This window comes from Staurois parvus, unplaced genomic scaffold (assembly GCF_062004578.1).
Source record: "Staurois parvus isolate SC_StPar_1 unplaced genomic scaffold, SC_StPar_1.0 ptg001277l, whole genome shotgun sequence".
Lineage (NCBI taxonomy): Eukaryota > Metazoa > Chordata > Amphibia > Anura > Ranidae > Staurois > Staurois parvus.
In genome coordinates this window covers 168000-190014 of record NW_028319073.1, presented here as the reverse complement: position 1 = coordinate 190014, position 22015 = coordinate 168000, and the positions used below count along the sequence as shown (strand labels likewise).

Here is a 22015-nt window from a genome sequence, read left to right as displayed (position 1 = left end):
ATAGTTATCGGGGTCAAATTGATGTTTGTTTTCAATTAGAGTGAAAATTTGAAGGAGCAGGTTGGAGAATTTTTCCTGAATGTATGATATACTAAAAATGTATGTGGATTTAGTTTGGTAAAGTCCTTCACTCCAAAATCAAATGTTAAATGCAAAATCTTGAAGTACTTTTGAACAACATTTTCTTATGAACTTTCCAAAAAATGTTCATACACATTTTTGGTCAAAGGTCTAATAGTGTATAGCTAGCTTTAGAGAGTCAAAAGATAATTGTAAAAAACTTTCCTATCACTTCCTGTCCCATAGCAAAAACGTAGCTGAAGTAGTGCGAATTCAAAGCTTCCTAGCTGAAGTCAGTGCGATGTCATGTGCAGCTTGCCGACATCTGTGCGACTTCATGCACAGATGTCAATGCAAGTCACACATGAAATCAAGAAAAATAGTGCAGGAACCTTTTTCAAAATTAGTGCAAGTTGGAGTCGCACCGATTTGAATGGTTCCATAGGAACAAATAGGGGGCGACTTGTCATGCGATTTTGGACTGTCAAATGGCATGATAAATCGCATTGGTGTGAACGGGGGCTTTTTACCTTTGAGATCCCCCTCCCCCTGTTGATGCCTTCCTCTTCCTTTCTGCCAAAAGGCCATCATCATTTTTTCTCACATATCATCTGGAGTCAGCATATATTCTTAGTATCAACATGTAGTAGTACTAAATCCTAATTTTTTAAAACAGTACAACATTTTTTAAAACAGTAAAAAAATGCTTTCCCACAAGGTTCAGAAGCCACATCCTATGAAACTATGAGACATACAATACATTGATAGCTCAAGGAGCTTAGCAGAAAGAAAGCATAGAGTGGCAAATTTTCATGTACCATATGCAATACAATATAAATGAACAGTACATCCAATCGGTCATACCCGGGTAGTTTTTACACATACTTTCATTAAAGTAGTAGTAGTTCATTAGAATAGTTCAGAGTCAAAATAGTGACACTGTACTACTCAGGAGGGGGGCCATGATCAGGATTTTTTTTTACACTGATTTGCTATTACAGTGATGATCACTGTAACAGCAATGTTTTGCACAGTCATGAATGGGATACAGTCGGTAAAACTGTGATTACTAGTGATCTGTGATTGGCTACAGCTAATCACATGGTACAGGGTGCTGTGATTGGCCCAGGTGCCATGTGATAGCTGTGGGCCAATCCCAGCATCACTATAGCAATCACAGCTGTTATGAATGAAATTCATTCATAACAGCTTTGTTGACATTGTGATACCAATCACATAATCCCCCAGCCGATCAAACCGGCTGAGTACCTGGAGCTGCGATCTGCTGTGTCCTGTTTACACAGTGGTCACTGGAGTGATGCGCTGCACACCGACTTGCAGTTGCATCACTAAGCCTTTAGCTGCCACCCACCCGGAGGATATGTTGGCAACTGGTTATTGTAAATTCACATCAGTTTGTGCACTCAAGGATCTTACAGTCTAAAGTCCCTAACTCACATTCATACATACATATACATACCAGGGTCAATTTAGACAGGATCCAATTAACCTATCAGTGTGTCTTTGGAGTGTCTGAGGAAACTAGAGTACCCAGAAGAAAACCAACCCAGGCATATGGGGAACATGCAAACTCCAGGCAGGTAGTGTATGGTTGGGATTTGAATCAATGACCTAGTGCTGTCAGGCAGAAGTGCTATCCACCTAGCCACTGTGCTGCCTTACAAAACAAATTGTGAAACCTGCATAGCCATGGGCTCTTCAAAGCCATGTCTCTGTGACTGGATAATATGTGTCTGCATTGTATTGTCTCTTTAAGACTCCACAACAGCAGAGCATCTAGCCAAGATTTGCTACATCAGTAAAATTGTTCATAACACAAGCAGTTACTTGTACTTACCCTTTAGCAGCATTCCTCTCAGTGAAGTCCAAGTTCTGGTAACACAGGTGAACAGCAGGAGGGATCCAAGGATGGCCACTCAAATGGAACTAGAGTACTCTGGTAGCAATTGGAGATATGCTCCTCCCAGAATCTGCGTGTCAGGTACCTGCCTGTCAGTATGCTAGTTCCGACTATGGAAGTCCTCTCACCTGGCTGCAGATCACTTTCTCAGCTACCTCTACCGCATCTGGTGTGAGAAATGCAAAAATAACTCCTGCACTGCTCCAATCACTCGAATTTAAATGCCCAACCTTAATCAAAGTTGCTCCCATCCTTGCTTTACCACCATTATAAAGAATGGCTAAACATATATCTATGGGGAAACACTTTTTCTAATTAACCGATTCCCGTCCACCCTACAGCAGAAATACTGCTACAGGGCAGCACGGGTGCGCAAAATCACGTATTTTGCATTTCTGCGGCTGTCAATGCCAGTGATTTCCGAAAATCTCCAACGGGGAGGAGAACTATTTTGTTTACTAACAGTTCTCCCTGTCAGCTCGAGCACACTGCTTTGGATGGCTGTGCACAGCCATCCAAAGCAGTGTGCTTACAATGAAGCACACAGACACAGCCCCCTATATAAAACACTCCCAGCACACAGTTAACCCTTTGATCGCCCCCCATGTTAACCCCTTCCTGCCCAGTGCCATTTGTACAGCATCAGTGCTTTTTTTTAGCACTGATCACTGTATTGGTGTCACTGGGGATGTCTGTGACACCAAGTCAGTTCCCCCCAGTGTCAGAATGTCCTCCGCAGTCCTGCAGTCCCACTACAAGTCTCTGATCGCCGCCATTACTAGTAAAAAAAAAATTCCAGTATCTATACCGCTATTTGTAAATGCTATAACTTTTTTAAACCATTTAATTTACACGTATTGGGATTTTTGTTTAGCAAAGACATGTAGCAGAATACATTTTGGCCTAAATTTATGCCAAAATTAGATTTTTTAAATTTTTTTACTGGACATGTTTAATAGCAAAAAAGTAAAAATATAGTATTTATATCAAAATTGTCGGTCTTTTTTGTTTATATGCAATAAATAAAAGAATGCACAGGTGATCAAATATCACCAAAAGAAAGTTCAATTAATGGGAAAAAAAGGACGTAAATTTCATTTGGGTGCAGCGTTTCATGACCACGCAATTGTCAGTTAAATTAAGGCAGCGTCGTAACACAAACAATGGCCTGGTCAGGAAGGGGGGTAAATCCTCTGTAGGGCAAGTGGTTAAAGAATAAAATAAAAAAACAAACAAAAAAAAAACTATAAACATCACTACATTGGGTGATACTCCTGGAGAGCTGGAAAGTGACAGGAGAGGGAGATACGGGAAACTGCTATTTAAAAAACCGTATACTCTGTGTCGAGAGGTCAGTGCAGGTTTCTGTAAAGTGAGTGTAACTTTTTTTGTGCTGCCAATAAATTTAAACAATTTAAACTATTGGGGCAATATATTTATATCTTTTATGAACATTTGTTTATGCAGGAAAGTGGAGGAGAAGACTGATGGTGTGAATATAGAGAAACTCTGAAGTTGGAATGATGATATAAAGCTTTTATAGACCTCATACAAGCTGAGAGGTCCACCCAAGGGGGTGGATTTAGAGCGCAGTGGACCCTGGAAGCAATCTTATGTGGCCAATGGAGGTTGACTTTTAGAAGTTGCACTGTGGTGTAAATCGGAAAGATTGGGGACTTTTTAGCCCTCATGCACACTGGATGTTTTTACAGCGGCTGTTTTTGGCTTTTGACATTTTTTTCTACAGCCAGTAAACCCCCCAACATGTTATCCTATGTGTCCATGCCCACATAGACTGTAATCAACGTTTTTTTTAACTGGGCTGTTTTTTGGCTGGAGAAAAGACCCAGGACTAGTGGGTTTCTAGAGAAGTTTTTTAGCTGTAAAAACGCTTTAACGCTGAAAAACACTATAAAATACTGCAAATCGGTGATTTGGGATTTTTTTTACCCCCCCACCCCCAAACGGCTAAGAAATGCTAAAAATGCAAATATGGAAAAACACAGTAAAACACTGCTAATTGCTGCAAAATGCTGCTAAACGCTAATGAAAAACGCTAAAAAAAAGCTGAAAAACTCACGTTTTTAACGTGACTTAAGACTAGGTTCACATATGTGCGGGTGGTGCGACTACGAAAATCCGTGCAGCCGCACCACCCACACAGAGCAATGCGGAGCCACAGGCGGGTGCCATTATTTCTAATCGCATGCAACCCGCACTGGAAAACGCAACCGCACTGGGAACCGAGGTCCCCGTGTGGGCTGCAGTTTCAGAAGAAGTGCAGGGACTTCTTCTCTGCATGTCCCGGGGCATTGGAGTCCATTCAAATGAATGGGCTCTTGTGCCCGTGCAAAATGCGGAATGCACGGCCGCATATATGTGAACCAGGGGTTACACAGCTAACGTTACCAGCGTTATCAAAATGTCAAGTCTGCATGAGGGCTTATATTTGGACTCATCAGGTGTGGCCTTTCTGAGCTGCTGAGGGAGAGGGAAGCAGAGAACTCTGTGGGTATGTCCAGGAACCCAGGGAGTTGTAGAAAATGGTGTTAAAGGGGCCTGCGCCTGCTTCTGAACATGGGGAGTAAATGGGCACACTACTAAACAGCTAAATACACAGATGAAATACAAACATAGGTGCTGTTTTACTTGCCAAATGATATGTGTTTCTGTCTATTGATTCCTGAGATTACACAGCTTTGTCACACGGTGCAGCCAGGTGGATGACACCTCTTTCTCTGTTACATTTAGCCCCGGTACACATATATGCAGCCATTTATTTGAATGGACTCCCATGCCCCGTGACACGCAGAGAAGAAGTCCCTGCACTTCTTCCAAAAACGCAGCCTGCACGGGAACCTCGGTTCCCAGTACGGTTGCGTTTTCCAGTGCGGGCGGTGTGCCATTAGAACTACAGGTCCGTATTTCTCTGTGTGGGTGGTGCGGCTGCAAATACTGCAAATCGGTGATTTGGGATTTTTTTTACCCCCCCACCCCCAAACGGCTAAGAAATGCTAAAAATGCAAACATGGAAAAACACAGTAAAACACTGCTAATTGCTGCAAAATGCTGCTAAACGCTAATGAAAAACGCTAAAAAAAAGCTGAAAAACTCACGTTTTTAACGTGACTTAAGACTAGGTTCACATATGTGCGGGTGGTGCGACTACGAAAATCCGTGCAGCCGCACCACCCACACAGAGCAATGCGGAGCCACAGGCGGGTGCCATTATTTCTAATCGCATGCAACCCGCACTGGAAAACGCAACCGCACTGGGAACCGAGGTCCCCGTGTGGGCTGCAGTTTCAGAAGAAGTGCAGGGACTTCTTCTCTGCATGTCCCGGGGCATTGGAGTCCATTCAAATGAATGGGCTCTTGTGCCCGTGCAAAATGCGGAATGCACGGCCGCATATATGTGAACCAGGGGTTACACAGCTAACGTTACCAGCGTTATCAAAATGTCAAGTCTGCATGAGGGCTTATATTTGGACTCATCAGGTGTGGCCTTTCTGAGCTGCTGAGGGAGAGGGAAGCAGAGAACTCTGTGGGTATGTCCAGTAACCCAGGGAGTTGTAGAAAATGGTGTTAAAGGGGCCTGCGCCTGCTTCTGAACATGGGGAGTAAATGGGCACACTACTAAACAGCTAAATACACAGATGAAATACAAACATAGGTGCTGTTTTACTTGCCAAATGATATGTGTTTCTGTCTATTGATTCCTGAGATTACACAGCTTTGTCACACAGTGCAGCCAGGTGGATGACACCTCTTTCTCTGTTACATTTAGCCCCGGTACACATATATGCAGCCATTTATTTGAATGGACTCCCATGCCCCGTGACACGCAGAGAAGAAGTCCCTGCACTTCTTCCAAAAACGCAGCCTGCACGGGAACCTCGGTTCCCAGTACGGTTGCGTTTTCCAGTGCGGGCGGTGTGCCATTAGAACTACAGGTCCGTATTTCTCTGTGTGGGTGGTGCGGCTGCACGAATTTTCGTGCGGATCCGCAGCGGCACCACCCGCTCAGATGTGAACCTAGCCTTAAGGAATATAGTATCATTATCCCACTGCAGCCTGCTGACTGGACAATGAAGGAGCAGCAGCAACCTGATGAGGTTATCTTTCTGCTCTCTTGGTTGTCTTCTCCTGTCAGCAACTTCATTGTCAGTACAGGCATCAACATTTATCACATCTGATTGGTTCCCAGTGCTGCCATTTCCTCTTGCAACATGAGTACTTACTGTACATGGTATTACAAGAAATTGATAACATAAAATGCAATAATTTGTGCATTTTGAATTTGCCTTGAGTCATATATTCATTTTGAAAGGAATAATAAACTGTAAAATGTACAATCGGAACACCATAAAAATGCCCCTTTAATTCTTCTCTGCAGTAGCGGAATGCTGTGTTTATGTCTGGGAGGAAAATTCTGCAGCTGTAGGACATTATCTGCTGCCTGGCTGCTTGTCCAGCACTCGCCTCCATTGGGATCATGGCCTAGTTTGGTAATAAACTTCTACACACAATCATCAATAGAGGATCTGGTGCAGCTGCAGCTGATGGCAATGGACGAGTTTGTCAAGGCTCATCAGCTGCACCTGTTCCCATTGTAATGTCGCCAGAAATGCTTCCTCTTATCATATCCATGTGTGAGGCATTTAACCTGTGCCCGGCTCTTACACACAGAGGCTGCAACCACGTTGTGAACTGTGCTAAGGTTCATGCAAACACAGATGGTCATTTACAAAAAGCTAATCTACAAGTAAAATAGTATCAGTTGGATTTATAAAAAAAAAAATGTTTGCTTCTTTAAGTGGAACTCCAGCATTTTGTGTGTGGGGAATGGTTTGACACTTATATAGATAGCCTTTTAAAACATATATGCCAAATAAAGGGGATATGTCTAGCCACTGGAATACCAGTCTGCAATGCCCCTTCCTTTTCAGGCCAATTTTAAACGCTACAAAAAATAAATCAAATTTGCAGTGCTAATCACAAAATATAAAAAAAGTCCAATTAATCAAAAAAATTCCAGTTTAAAAAGTCCCAAATGCAGTTCCCACAATTCACCATCACTGGGACACCCGAATGGTTCAGCCTCTTACCAGGACTTCTGACCGAAACACACCAGTCAATGTAGGCAACTTCAAATGGGGGATGAATATGTGCAGATCATGGAACTGGCAATCCTCATCAGAATAGATTTCAATCCTCCTCTCAAAGATCTAAACAGGTCCTAAAAGAAGACTGTAGCGAATGATCAGAGTCCTTGATCCATGTGAAAGATAAAATCTGATTGGACAACTGACCGATCCTTATTTCTCTCCAGAAAGCTACTGGTATAGTAGCATTTATGCTGATCACATAGATGAAGATCTCAAAGACCCATAAGTGCAGACCAGACTTCTCCAACAAACACTAGTAAAAGTAAGCTAGAGAGCCTCGTCACGGCACCCCAGTATTCTGTAGTTCCTAACTCTCCAATTTTAAACGCTGTGCCAGTATAAAGCAGGCCATACATGGGTCGAATTCCGAACTATTTTTCGATCGAAAATCAAAAACATTGTTCATTCTATAATCCGATGGTGCTACCAATGATTTCCAAAATCGGTTGTTTTTCACAAAATTTCCAGCATGCCCAATAAATGAAATGGGGAGGAACCATGAAAAGCAGCCCCACTAACAGAGCGAAAATCGTCCCATTATTCTTAGGTCCAATTTTCAAACAAAAAATTTTTGAAAATCAACCCATGTATGGCTGGCCTGACAATTACTCAATCATGCAACACTCTACCCGAATTCATTTTATATCATGTATTGGAAACAAACAGAGCTTTATTTTGGTGGTATTTAATAACCACTGGGTTTTTTGTATTATTTGCTATATGAAGAAAAGAAGACTCAAAGTTATGCTTATATTTCATTTCTTTAAAAAAAAATCCCACAATTATTTGTGGCCAGTAGCATGTTAACCCCCACACCTTAAATCACTTCCCCTCTCATACCTGTATACCCCCTATGGACCAGAGCATTTTTTTTACATTTCTGCTATGTACTTGTTGCGTTACGTAAAGGCTAAGTTCACTTTTTGTAAAAAAAAAAATAAAAAATAATAAATGCATATCTTTTTGCAGTTAAAAAATGGGCATGTATTATTTTTTTACATTGGATCCTGTAAAGCATTGCACCTGCAGATCACACGTGCAATGGCAGATCCTGCAGACTCTCAGTACACTGTATGCCCACAATTACCTTACAGGCAGACAGTCACTGAATGACGGGAAGAGTTAATGTACTATGATTGCGCTCACCAGCACACTCACAGTTCACTGAGAACTACAAGCCATCAGTCGCAACGGATGATGGTACTTGTAGTCCAATCATTCAGAGGAAAACTGTGAAATAGTGACGCAGCCATGTGGACGGAGCCCCACACATTCACGCTGTTTTCAAATTGTGACAGTGGGTGCGGGTTGAAGATCCTATTGTCACAGAGAGGGGAGTGTTGATAGCGGATGGTGGGTGCATAGGAGCATGTTATGTGTTACACCATAAATAAGTTTGTAACATGTAACATTATTATTATTATACAGGATTTATATAGCGCCAACAGTTTGCTCAGCACTTTACAATATAAAGGGAGACAATACAGCAACAATACAGTTCAATACAAGAGGGTTAGGAGGTCCCAGCTCCTTGGAGCTTACAATCTAAGAGGGAGGGGCTAGTGGTACAAAAGGTAGTAACTGTGGGGGATGGACTGGTAGGTGGAATAGAAGATTCCATTATTAGCCGAGGGCAGGATATGCTTCCCTGAAGAGATAGGTTTTCATATATGGCCTAAAAGTGAGCACAGTAGACGATAGTCTGATAGATTGGGGTAGAGAGTTCCAGAGGATGGGGAAGCTCTGGAGAAGTCCTGGAGATAAGCATGGGAGGAGGAGACAAGGGAGCTAGAGTGCAGGAGGTCGTGCGAGGAGCAGAGAGGACGGTTTGGGTGATATTTGGAGACAAGATTGGTGATGTGATTTGGGGCAGAGTTATAAATGGCTTTATATGTTATTGTTAATGTTTTTAATTTTTTTCGTTGGGCAATGGGAAGCCAGTGGAGGGACTGGCAGAGAGGGGTGGCAGATACAGAATGGTTAGTAAGGTGGATGAGTCTGGCAGCATCATTCATGATAGACTGAAGAGGGGATTGCCTGCGATGAGGTAGGCCAATGAGGAGGGAGTTACAATAGTCAAGGCGAGAGATAACAAGGGAGTGAATAAGTTGCTTAGTAGTTTCCGAGGTTAAAAATGGGCGTATCTTGGAGATGTTGTAAGGTGAAGTCTACAAGATTTGGACAGTGATGACAGTAACATGCTCCAAAAGGTGAATTTATCCTTTAAGACAGGGTTTCTCAACCTTTTTACTGTGGAGGAACCCCTGGCAAAAAGTTTTAAATCTCAGGGAACCCCTGAAATAATGTTCACATCTACAGCTCATGGAACATTGTTATGGTCAGTGAGCTGTTTTTAGAACAATTATTTTTAGAAATAACATTAAATAATGCAATCAATATTAAAATGTACCTATTTAATGTACAACTTGTGCTTGCTTTTGTTCTGAAGAGATGCTCAATTCTGGCTCCAATGTGAGATAAACAGTGTACACTGATGGCAAGGGGGAGCAGGGCACATTACATGGGAGCAGGGCACATTACATGGGAGTAGGGCACATTACATGGGAGCAGGGCACATTACATGGGAGTAGGGCATATTACGTGGAAGCAGGGCACATTACGTGGGAGAATGACACATTATGTGAGAGCAGGGCATAATATGTGGGACGAGAGAAGACACAGTGGCACCACTCTAAGTGTAGATGTTAGTTAAAATCAACAATTTATTAAGTAAAGAACTCACAAGTGTAGGTAAGTATAAGGCATGTCATGATGAAGTGAATCCGGGTGGTGTTGCAGCTGAGTCCTGCGTGGTTCTCCTAGTCGTTCTGGCCATGCTCGCGCGCAGTGGTGAATGCATACGTAGGTCACGCCCACTTATGTAAACAGTGTTCGCACCACACGTGAGGTGTTGCCGCAAACCTCAGAGCAAGAACAATAATTCTAACACTTGATCTCCTCTGTAACCTTAAGCTGATAACTTGTAGAAATCTTTAAAGCAGCACATTAGCTATCTATTTACTTGGTATACTCGACATCATCATTTATATTTTACAAAAAAAATGGGGTATATGCAGTGTTTTTTAAAATTCATTAAAGTGTATTTTTTGCGACATGAAAAATTGCAATGACCATCATTTAATTCTCTAGGACCTCTGCGAAAAAAAATTAATATAATGTTTGGGGGTTCTAAGTAATTTTCAGCACAAATTACAGATTTTTACTTGTAAACAAAGAGTGTCAGAAAAAAGGCCTGGTCCTTAAGTGGTTAATTAAAGCCATTCATGGGTGCACTGGCTGCCCAAATGTGTTTTCTGAAATGCTGCTTATAAACAGCACTCCATAAATACATGTGCTCCCAACCCCCCCATTATTTTTGGCTGATGGTTGATAACATGCATACTGAACCCATGAGATGAAGTCCTCACCTAGATCCTAGTGGATGGTGTTGGCATCTAAGAGATGCCACATACACTATATTGCCAAAAGTATTGGGACACCCCTCCAAATCATTGGATTCAGGTGTTCCAATTACCTCCATGGCCACAGGTGTATAAAATCAAGCACCTAAGCATGCAGACTGCTTCTACAAACATTTTTGAAAGATTGGGTCGCTCTCGGGAGCTCAGTGAATTCATACCTTGATAGGTTGCCACCTATGCAATAAGTCCATCTGTGAAATTTCCTTGCTACTAAATATTCCACGGTCAACTGTTAGCGGTATAACAAAATGGAAGCAACTGGGAACTTTAGCAACTCAGCCACAAAGTGGTAGGCCACGTAAAAAGACAGAGCGGGGTCAGTGCATGCTGAAGCGTACAGTGAGCAGAAGTTACCAACTGTCTGCAGAGTCAGTAGCTAAAGACCTCCAAACTTCATGTGGCCTTCAGATTAGAACAACAACAGTGCGTAGAGATCTTCACTGAATGGGTTTCCATGGCCGAGCAGCTGCATCCAAGCCTTACATCACCAAGTGCAATGCAAAGCGTCAGATGCAGTAGTGTAAAGCATGCCACCACTGGACCCTTGTTTTTCAGGGGTTGTGCTTGGCCCCTTAGTTCCAGTGAAGGGAACTCTTAAGGCATCAGCATACCAAGACATTTTGGACAATTTCATGTTCCCAGCTTTCTGGGAACAGTTTGTGGATGGCCCTTTCCTGTTCCAACATGACTGCTCACCAGTGCACAAAGCAAGGTCCATAAAGACATGGATGTGAGAGTTTGGGGTGGAGGAACTTGACTGGCCTACACAGAGTCCTGATCTCAACCCAATAGAACACCTTTGGCATGAATTGGAGCGGAGACTGTGAGCCAGGCATTCTGGTCTGACATCAGTGCCTGACCTCACAAATGCGCTTCTGGAAGAATGGTCAAACATTCCCATAGACACACTCCTAAACCTTGTGGACAGCCTTCCCAGAAGAGGTGAAGCTGTTACAGCTGCAAAGGGTGGGCCAACTCAATATTGAACCCTATGGACTAAGACTGGGATGCCATTAAAGTTCATGTGCGTGGAAAGGCAGGCGTCCCAATACGTTTGTCAATATGGTGTATGTTACATTTTTTCTCCCTTGGCCTTGACATTAAAAAATGGAAACTTCTATTAAAGGAAATCTGCCACAAGAGAAATAAAGCCATTGCCTTTTGAAAATTCCAAAGGCAGCCTCTGGTCTTAATATTTACATGAAAGTCACTGACCTGTAAAAGAACACAGCTAGTAAATTCAAGGGAAAAACAAAACTTCTAGTTTGCATACTTTCATCAACATCTCTAAGTATTAACATACAACTGAAGGCAATTTTTTTTTGTTTTAGATAGAGTAAAGGAGGGTTATAACCTCTGTCAGTTTATTAATTTTTATCATCCTTGTCCCACTGAGGAAATTTTCCTTTACTTCCTGTTCCATAGCTAAAACAGGAAATGAGATAAAATGCCACCAAATAGGAGCATCTCTTGTCACCAGGATCACCAGAACTATTCTTGTTCTGTGACAACCCAAAATTTGTGCTTTCTTTTTACTTTCACTCTCAGTGATAATGGCAAACAGGACAAATAGAGAAGGTAAATCTTCCTAACCGAATCATAGACAGCAATAAAAACTGACAGCTGTTCTAGTCCCTCTCTATCCAAAACTAAAAGTTTTGCCTTTAGTTGTACTTTAAAGCGGAGTTCCACCTAGTTTTCATACTTTACCTGATTATGTTGTCCCTGTGAAATAAAGAACAAGTTGTATTTTTTTTTTAATATACATACCTTTAAATCTACTGCAAGCCTGCAGCTCTGGTCCCTGCCGCCTAGGCGATGACGTCGTAAGGCGATTTGCAAGGTCTCCTGGGATGTCATTTCCTGTATCCCAAGAGTCCTTTGGTTTCCTGTAATCAAGGGACTTGGAAACCAGAAATGAGAGGTGTTTCGTGCCATTTTACCAGAGTCCAGATTACAGGAAGGCATGGATGCTGCATCCTGCTGCGTCCTACGCTGTGCTCTATGCGCAGGATGCATCGCGCCGAGCAGTGTCTGTTCTTGCACAGGTGCAAGAACGAGTGGTGCATGCTGGGATAGCCAGCAGCACCGATTCCGGAAAATAAATACCTGCGGGCTTCAGATACTCACAGCCATCATGGCGCCTGCCAGCTTCCGAGATCATGGTAAATTTTTACTAATTACCAAGTAATTACAATGCTTATACTATTGAATTATTCCAATTGTTAATGCTATTTGAAAGGTCATCCTGGATCTGCTTTTACCAAAAATGCATTGGGGGACTGGAGCTCCGCTTTAAGTTACAATGACAACAAAGAAAGTAGGTTCCACTGGTGAATTCTCTTTGGAAAATGCTGACATGTTTTATCAATGCAAGTTTCCTTTGAATATTCACACAATTGCCTGTTTTAAATGGGGTTTACTGTAAAATGTTAAAATAATAGCTCTCGTTCTTTTCATGACATACCACATTTAGTGCAGGCTCACACTACATGTCCCGAACTGCCTGTCGGGACATGTAGTTTGTATACGCAGAATCGCCGAGCTTGAGCGGCAGCTTGGCACCCCATTTCACTTCCTGGACCAGGTCGAAAGCAAGATGGCAGGACTTTTTAGTGAGTGTTTGTCAAGGAGACAAGTTTTCTGTCCTTAAGTTGGGACATTCCTGAAAAATGCTTGGCACAAAGAACCGGTCTTAACTGTCTCTGCAGGCATCGGTGCTCTTGTACTTCCCATTGTCAGTCCATATACAAAGTATTCTTCGATGTACAACAAAGCTATTCCATACACATATCCAGCTTTGTTTTAAAAAGAAGATAAGGCACTATGTTCTTTATTACTCTTTATGGTACATATACCTATAAAGGAAGAGTCCTAAGGAAGTGAGGGGATCCCTAACTGTGAAGAGTGATATTTCCATCCAGCTCTAAGTCCAATTAAAGGGACACAAGCCTTAGCCCTGGTTCACATATATGCGGCCGTGCGGGCGTTTTGCATGGGCACGAGAGCCCATTCATTTGAATGGACTCCGGTGTCCATGACACGCAGGGAAGAAGTCCCTACACTTCTTTGGAAAACGCAGACTGAACAGGAAACTAGAACTAATGGCACCAGCCCGCGGGTCCGCATTTCTCTGTGTGGGTGGTGCGGCTGTATGGATTTTCATGCGGATCTGCAGCGGCACCACCCGCACAGATGTGAACCTAGCCTTATATGACCTCACTTTACGGTTTGGTCATATATACCAGGTGAGAGCACAGCAGGTGAAGGTGCACAATTTATTATTGGTGGATTGCATGCAAATCATCTTTGTCACATCACCAGAAGGATTATGAAAGTCACGGATTGAATACGGACATTTTTTGTAGCAAAAGTGCGATTGTAATTTCACATATAATTTGTTTTGGACGGTATCTCATTTTATCACTTATTTTGATTGTCAGTGGAGCGCAACACTGTTTTGTAAAAATTTGATTTTTTTATGACTCATTGGTATGAGTATGTGTAGAGTGTAGGCGACCCACTATTTCCATTTAATTTTTTATTTTATTTTATTTCATTGGGTAAAAAATTCACAATATTAATTTAACACATTAAGTTAACTTTTCTCACACCATAGTAGCTCACAAGACCCCACTATTTAAGTATTCACCTTATAGTAAAACAGTACACAGCACACAGTTAACCCTTTGGTCACCCCTCATGTTAACTCTTTCCTGCCCAGTGCCAATAGTACAGTGTCAGTGCTTTTTTTTTTTAGCACATTTAGTGTCATTGAGGATGTCAGTGACACCAAGTCAGTTCTCCCCAGTGTCAGAATGCCCACTGCAGTCCCACTATAAGTAGCTGATCGCCGCCATTACTAGTAAAAAAAAATTAAAAATCCCAGTTTATATACCGCCATTTGTAAACGCTATAACTTTCACATAAACCAATTAATTTGCACGTATTGGGGTTTTGTTTAGCAAAGACATGTAGCAGTATACATTTTGTATTACATTTTTTCACTGGACATGTTTAATAGCAAAAAGTCCAAAAAATATAGAATGCATGAAGGTAAAAAACCTTGACCCTTTACAACCACTTTACAGTAACCTGTACTGAGAAATGTAGGTTCTGCAACTGCTGATCTTCTTGTGAAAATGCTCATTAGCTGACTGTCTATCGGTACAATCCTCTATAGACACTGACCCTGACAACCATTAGATCTGAGTTTTCAGAAAGGGAGCTTATCAATGGCAGCTTTCCTACTTTCTCATTGCAACATATCTTGACTGCAACTACATGAAACATAAAAATATAGATGCCAAATATATAACGTTTATATGTGGGAAACAAGTATATGTGAAATACCATTATAACAAAACTGGTGCATGAAAACCTAGATAATTGAGAGGTTAATATGAGTCCAGTTAAATAAGCTCATTTATACATTAAATCCCACACTCTAAACTTCCTTCAAAATGGATTTTGCCCATGTGCAGCAATTTCACAAAATCGGTTTTGCTACCATAGCGACAGCACACTCAAAATCAAAAGGGATTTTGTGGCCAGGAATAATTACGTGAGGTTATTGATTCTGTTGCCACTCAATGATGTTGCCAATTCTGTCACCTGTATTGACAGACATTTTAGTACTTATTCAAAGAAAATCAATTCTTGTTAATAAAACAGATTTTGCAACTTGTTCAGAAGTTTGGAATTAAATTTGACAGAGATGAACTAACAATATATAATCTAAAAATGGCACAGTCTTATACTGTAGTACGTAGGCACACCACTGTTATACTATGTTGTATAATAAAGTTACTACAAATATTGTATTATTAAAAGGAAACTAAAGTTTGGGGCAATTTTTTTATTTATAATTTTTGGGTTGCTATTTTACACCTGCTTTTACTATATACTGGAAAAAATTATGTTAAATAGAACCTGAGAAATATGAAAAAGAAGCCTAAACCTCCCCCTGTAGGCAGAAAATATGTCTGTAGCAGCAATTGTATCCAAATTAGTGAAAAAAATTAAAAGAATAAAGAAGCCTCACAAGGTATATCCCCTGACCAGCTGTTTTATTCTAATTACATGCAATAGATGCAGAATATGGTCGATAGCTTTATAAATACTGTATATGATTCTAAAGGAGTCCTCTTGCTGTGTGTGTGGGTCTACAAAAGGAATATACCCACATGGAAGAAAAATATATTTGAAAAATTTTCTTCTTCAAATATATTGACATATAAATATATATATATATATATACACAGTGTATGTTGAAATGCGCTTTCATATATTACAAAATATCTGAAAAAGATTTTTAAAAATATATTTTCAAATATACTGTATGTCTTTAAAATTACATTTAATCTACATTTTTGAAATGCATTTACAAATATACGTAAAAATATATGTTAAAATTACCTTTTTATATGTTAAAAAAATATATTTGAAAAAATATGTTTTTTTAAATATTTTTCATATATGTTGTAATATATAAAAAATGCAATATATATATATATATAGATATATAGATATAGATATATCTATATATAGATATATATATCTCCATATATATATATCACAGTGGCTTAGTGGTTAGCACGTCTGTCTTGCAGTAAATGGGTCATAAGTTTGATTCCTGACCATGGCACCTCCTGCATGGAGTTTGCATGTTCTCCCTGTGCTTGTGTGGGTTTCCTCCCACATTTCAAGGACATGCTGGTAGGTAAATTGATTCCTGTCCAAATTGGCCCTAGTATGTATGAATGTGAGTTAGGGACCTTAGATTGTACACCCCTTGAGGGTTAGGGACTGATGTGAATGTACAATATATTTAAAGTGCTGCGTAAATTGACAGAGCTATATAAGTACCTGAAATAAATATATTTTGAAATATATTGAATATGGCCAAAATTGTAGTATTTCAAATATATGTCAATATATTTGGGGAAAATATTTTAAAAATATATTTCAAATGTATTTCTTTTCCATGTGGGTATGAATGGATTTTATCATTTTAGGTACCTTTATTTTTTGATAGATTTAAACAGTTGCTTAGGGGAATATAGCTTGTGTTTTTTTTTTCCTTTTCAATATTGTTGGATATGATTGCTGCCATAAATATATTGTATTTTACAAGTAGTCCATTGTAGTCTGGTAACAGTAGTTCTTTTGCTTGGTTTAGCTGAAATGGTCCACTGTTGTCAGGAAGCCGATCCAAAGCAATGATGCTAAAGCATGTGCATATACACAGAAAGTGGCTGAAATACACTGCAGGAGATCAGCAGCAGGGAGATGAAACAAGAAATGGAAAATAATTAGAAAAACATTATTTCAATAAAATGGAAAAAAAGATGCAAATGTGTATGATATACAGTGCTTTGTCAAAAACCGTCATCCAGTTAGGGTGTGGATCAACATTAATTTTTATTTTCATCTCTCTGATAATAAAAAGTGATAGACATAAGATAACACTAGCACTAACTGCAAGGTCATCTGATATGAATAGTGTGTGTTCATGTCAGTTTAGAGATACATATATGTAAATCACACTTTTACCAAACATTTAAGTATTGCTGCAAAAATCGTCATGAGAGCAATAAATTTAGGGCCATCATTGCCTCTTGGTTAAAGTGGTTCTACAGGTTAATTTTTTTTTCTTTAAAATAATAAACACCTTATACTTACCTGCTCTGTGGTCCCCCTCAGGTCCCCCGCCAGTCCTTCTGGCCCCTCCCACTTGCAGAGTTCCCCCAGAGCTCAGTCCTGCCCCCTGCTCCCTCCTCACTGGCTCTTATTGACAGGAGTGGGAGTCAATGACTCTTGCTGCTGTAACTCAGCCCATGAGGAAAGAGAAACCCAGGAGAGCTGAGGCTCCCATGCACAGCACTGGATCAAGATGGGGATCAGGTAAGTATTAGGGAGGTGAGGGGAGAGCAGCACACAGAAGGCTTTTTTACCTTCATGCATAGAAAGCATGAAGATTAAAAAAAACCTTCACCCTTTACAACCACTTTAACTTCAAACTGATTATCTGTCATTTAAAGTGTCACCTATGGGTACTGTAGTTTTTTATAAAAATTTGGTATAATGTTGTGTTTGGGTGCACTAAATTTCATGCGTATTTTTCCAAAAAATATTGATATGATACACATTTGGGCAAATATAGCGCAACATAAACAAATTACAACTGCTACCATTTTATTCTACAGGGTCTCTGCTGTCACAAAAATTGATTGGGGGGTTTAAAGTGTTACTAAACCCTGGACCCTATATCTGGTCTCCCACAGTACACACAACATGGAAATGCAATTATTTTAGTAAATATAAACTACTAAGTACCTTTTCTCGTCAGCAATTAGAGCAGTCTTGTGACTTCTATAAGTGTCCAGCCGAGCACATGTTTGTAAGAGGAGTTCTAATTCTGCTCTAGGACAATGCAGAACCCCTGACCTCTGTCTGGACAGTGCTGATTGGCCCTGTGCTGATCACATGCACTCTCCCAAGAAAAAAAAAAACCTCTCTAGCAATACAAACTGAGCATGTGCAGAGTGTCTCCACATGCTGTCTTATCAGGAGATATGAGGGGGACAGTGGAAGAAGAGGAGGATCAGAGAAGTCAGGATCAAACTGTGTTTTAACACAATGCAGAGGATTAACCCCTTAGGTTCCACAATGAGTATAACAAGCATGCTTTACTGCATATACAGACTGATTTTATTGTTGTAAGTAACACTTTAAGTAATTTTCTAGCAATAAAAAGGTAAATTTAATGTGTGTGAAAATTATCATAATTATTCTGGAAGTCAAAAGCTCAGCTGTTATACACTTCTTATTTGCAAAAAAACCCCCAACAAAACATGAAATCTTAGTGTACAGTTCGCTTTGAGAAAAGCTTTTCAGTTTGAAAGTTTATTTACAACATAATGCATATCCATGCTAAAAACTAAATAAAACTTGTGAACAAAATGGATTCCATTTAGGCTACAAATAGCAGTATGATATGGAATTACCACTTCATCGTCACCTTTTTCCTTCCAATATATCTGGCTGTAATGTATACTAAGTGAAGATGCAGCGAGATTGATGTGAACTTTAAATCTCAAGCAATGCATGAATAAATGCATGAGTCTCTTTATTTATCATGCTTATTCCTCCTCCCATTCTGTAAGCAGAATGAAAATGAGTTAACCTTTTGGCTATAGAGAGAAAGGTATTTTAAAGGCCTTCCCACGCAGAGTCATTTTAGACAAGATGATTGCTACAGAAACGCATGATTTTCTCTGCTCTTGATCTGCTTCTAAGTTGTCATTAAATCCACCTGGTAGTGGATGCCACTTGGAACTGGAAAACAATGCTTCAGCTCTGAGTTATCTGTGGTTATGTAGATGTCATGTCAACTTAAAGTCACATTCCTTCAACACAAACCAAGCTAGCTCATTAGGAAATGCCGCCCTCCTTCTTCCAATGCCCTATTCCAAAGTTATTTATCAGTTCCTATCTAAAAGGGCAGACAGATCTAGATCTGTCATCAGGTCTGCACATGTCACCTCTCCAGGGTGACACAGTGTCTGCATGCCATTTTGTATCAAACATAAACACATCCTGTCTCACTTCCCCCTTCTAGTATTGAACATCCATAAATGTTAAATGGCACCTGTATTTTTCAATGTTAAATAATTCCTAGACATACACAAAGCTAAAAAGAATCATATTTCACAGTTTCTAACAGATGTGCTAAATATAACAATATAAAAGTGAAAGAAATAAACTAGCAAATGAGTTGCATCTAATTAGGAAAAGAGTTGGGTATTGGTCCCCAAACTTACCTAAAGGCATCTGAAGGCAAAATATTTTTCTATCACTTGCTCTACTTGTAGTGCCACATGAAGGCGGATGACATGAAGTAACCCTGCTGGTACACAGAAAACGGGAGCTGGCATCCTTCCATTAATTCAGATACAATGAGGATTAAAGGAGATGGACACCATATCAATCAGTCCAGTGCCAGTAACAGTGTTGGCCTGAGCTGCCACTCCAGCAACACTCCCAGATACACTTTGCTCCGCCAACCAGGCTGGGCAGGACAAAACACGTCAAAGAGAGTAGCTGGAGTGGTGGCTGAAGCCAACATCATTACCTTCACTGGACAGGTTGATGCAGTGTCCATCTCCGTCAAAAATTTGCTACAGTTTTGGCATTAAACCCCCGCGAAGATTTTATTGCTGTTTGCATCCTCGCTAGTAGGAATTATGCTATTTTTCCTGGTGAGAACTGTCACCAGGACTGAAAATAAGGAAACGTACAATTTTGAGTTGCCACCAAAACAGGAGTAGAAGGGAAATCTAATGGGCTTGCCCTCGTGAAACCTAAGAGAATATTTCAAGCAATATGAAGAAATGTCCTCACTTTCTGTTGTGTCTACAGAACTGGAAGTAAAAGGAACCCTCTTTAATGGGATATATACAGTATATGGTCCAAAAAAATCTTATAGGGATATTAGTCTTCAGTACAAAAAATGGCCACTGCCCCAGTCTATAACTGGCCTTCACAGCAAGGAACACATGGAAGGGTGACACATGTCAAACAATAAAAGAGAAAATTTCCTAGCTCAACTTACCAACTTGCTTGCAAACAAACCGAATTAGACTGTCTAACAATATGCGATGATGCATAGACAGAGTCATACAGGGGATCAGTTCCAGTAATTGTCCCCTCCCCCTCCGCAGCGCCGATAACCCTCCCTGTGCAACATTTGTTTCCCCCTGCTGCCCAGGCCCCCCTGTGCCCCCAACCCCACAGTACTGCTGGCTTCCCTCCATTCCTTTCCACTGGCAGTTGCAAGCACACAATAGGATCCTTCAGGACAGAGATTGTAGGAAGGGCCCGGTAAATGTGTCCCATTTACCAGCCCTTTCTTTCCTGAATAAACACAATGAATGATCAGTACAGATCACTCAATGTGTTCATTCAAAACTGAAGCATAGTAAACTGTGGGCGGTTTTTAGGGGAGGGGGGCCCTGTCAGATTGGTTGTATGGAGCTCAGTGGTTTCTAACAGCAGCCTTGCTTGACCTATACTGGCAATTATTTATCCATAGGGAGGTGCTCAGGTTAAGTGTTTAAAAACCAAACTAAGTACAATTTTAATGATACTGCACTTTTGTGGTATAAGTAAATCTCTGCAAAACTATAAAAATGGATAACCACTGTGTCTGTATGGGAATTCTGCTGTTGAATCAAATTGGACTCTTGTGTATTCCAGAAGGAATCTTGCAATCCACATGGATTTGAGCTACTTTGCAAATGTCATATACTTATTAGCAACATTCTCCTAACTCTTGTTCTCTTTAAAGATATCCCCCAAACCACTCTAAGGAAAATTCTATAATTACCTCAAAGACAAAGTCAAAGCACAAAACATGAATCCAGAACTCTGATTAATAGTAACATGCAGTATATACGCATTTACTGTTATACAGAATGAGCAAAGTGCTTTATCCCGCTTCCTTAATGAGCAGTCCTAATGAGGCCAGGATATTCTCACACAGGCTAACTAGAAAGGCATGTTAAAATACCATTCCAATTGTGCGTGACAGTTTTCCTGCGTAATGACAATATTGAATTGATAATGACTTTGCTTGCAGTTAGCTGGCATTATATGATTTCTGTGCTTTGCAAATAAGTGGAAACAGACTTAAAGTGATATTAAAGCAGAAGTAGAGCCAAAGCTCTCTGCTGTAGTTCTCTTGTGGATTACAGGAGTGCAGTTCATTCTGCACTCCTGTGACCCATTTTCAGCTGACAGTGGGCTGAAGCTTGCTGTCGGCTGGCATTACTCAGCCGGTCCAGGCTGGGGAAAGATCCCGACTTTAAAGTCTGGATCCACCCCAGAGTCTGCAGCCTAAAATTGCTTTATAAAATTTTATTTTGTTATTGCAAAAGAAATAGCAAGGACTGTATGCTTTAAGAACATTTCAAATATATATTAGAACTGGTAACCACCTTCCTTTCCCTCATAATCATTAAAAATCTTTCTGTCAATATGCATTTTCAGTTATTGACAATGGTGATCCAGAAGCATACATTGCTCTATGAAGAGCTTGGCCAATGTTCTCCTGATTTTCAGGTGTCATATTATCTAAATGAAGGGATTCTGTATTTTTGGGAGGCCAAGGTTGCAACACTTCCTTACTTGAAGACTGGCCATAGGGCACACCGGGCATTTGGAGGTGGGCCAGGGCCGCCTGGATAGCAGGGGCGGCCAGGCAGCACATAGAGGAACCGGACTGTGTATTTCTCACCTGCCGCCAATGAATGCCTGCTTCTCCTCCTCTCCCTCCTGCAGGCATTCAGTGGCGGCAGGTGAGAAATTTCTCTATGTGCCAC

The 22015-nt window shown here is 40.6% G+C and overlaps 1 protein-coding gene and 1 pseudogene across 1 annotated transcript in view; one reads left to right on the top strand and one right to left on the bottom strand.

Moving 5' to 3' along the window:
• The window catches only part of LOC149437649 (A-kinase anchor protein SPHKAP-like), a 274296-nt gene that overhangs the window by 126619 nt on the left and 125662 nt on the right, over positions 1 to 22015 (bottom strand). The gene's annotated exons all lie outside the window — the stretch shown is intronic.
• On the top strand, positions 12769 to 13440 carry LOC149437650 (NADH dehydrogenase [ubiquinone] 1 alpha subcomplex subunit 3 pseudogene; annotated as a pseudogene).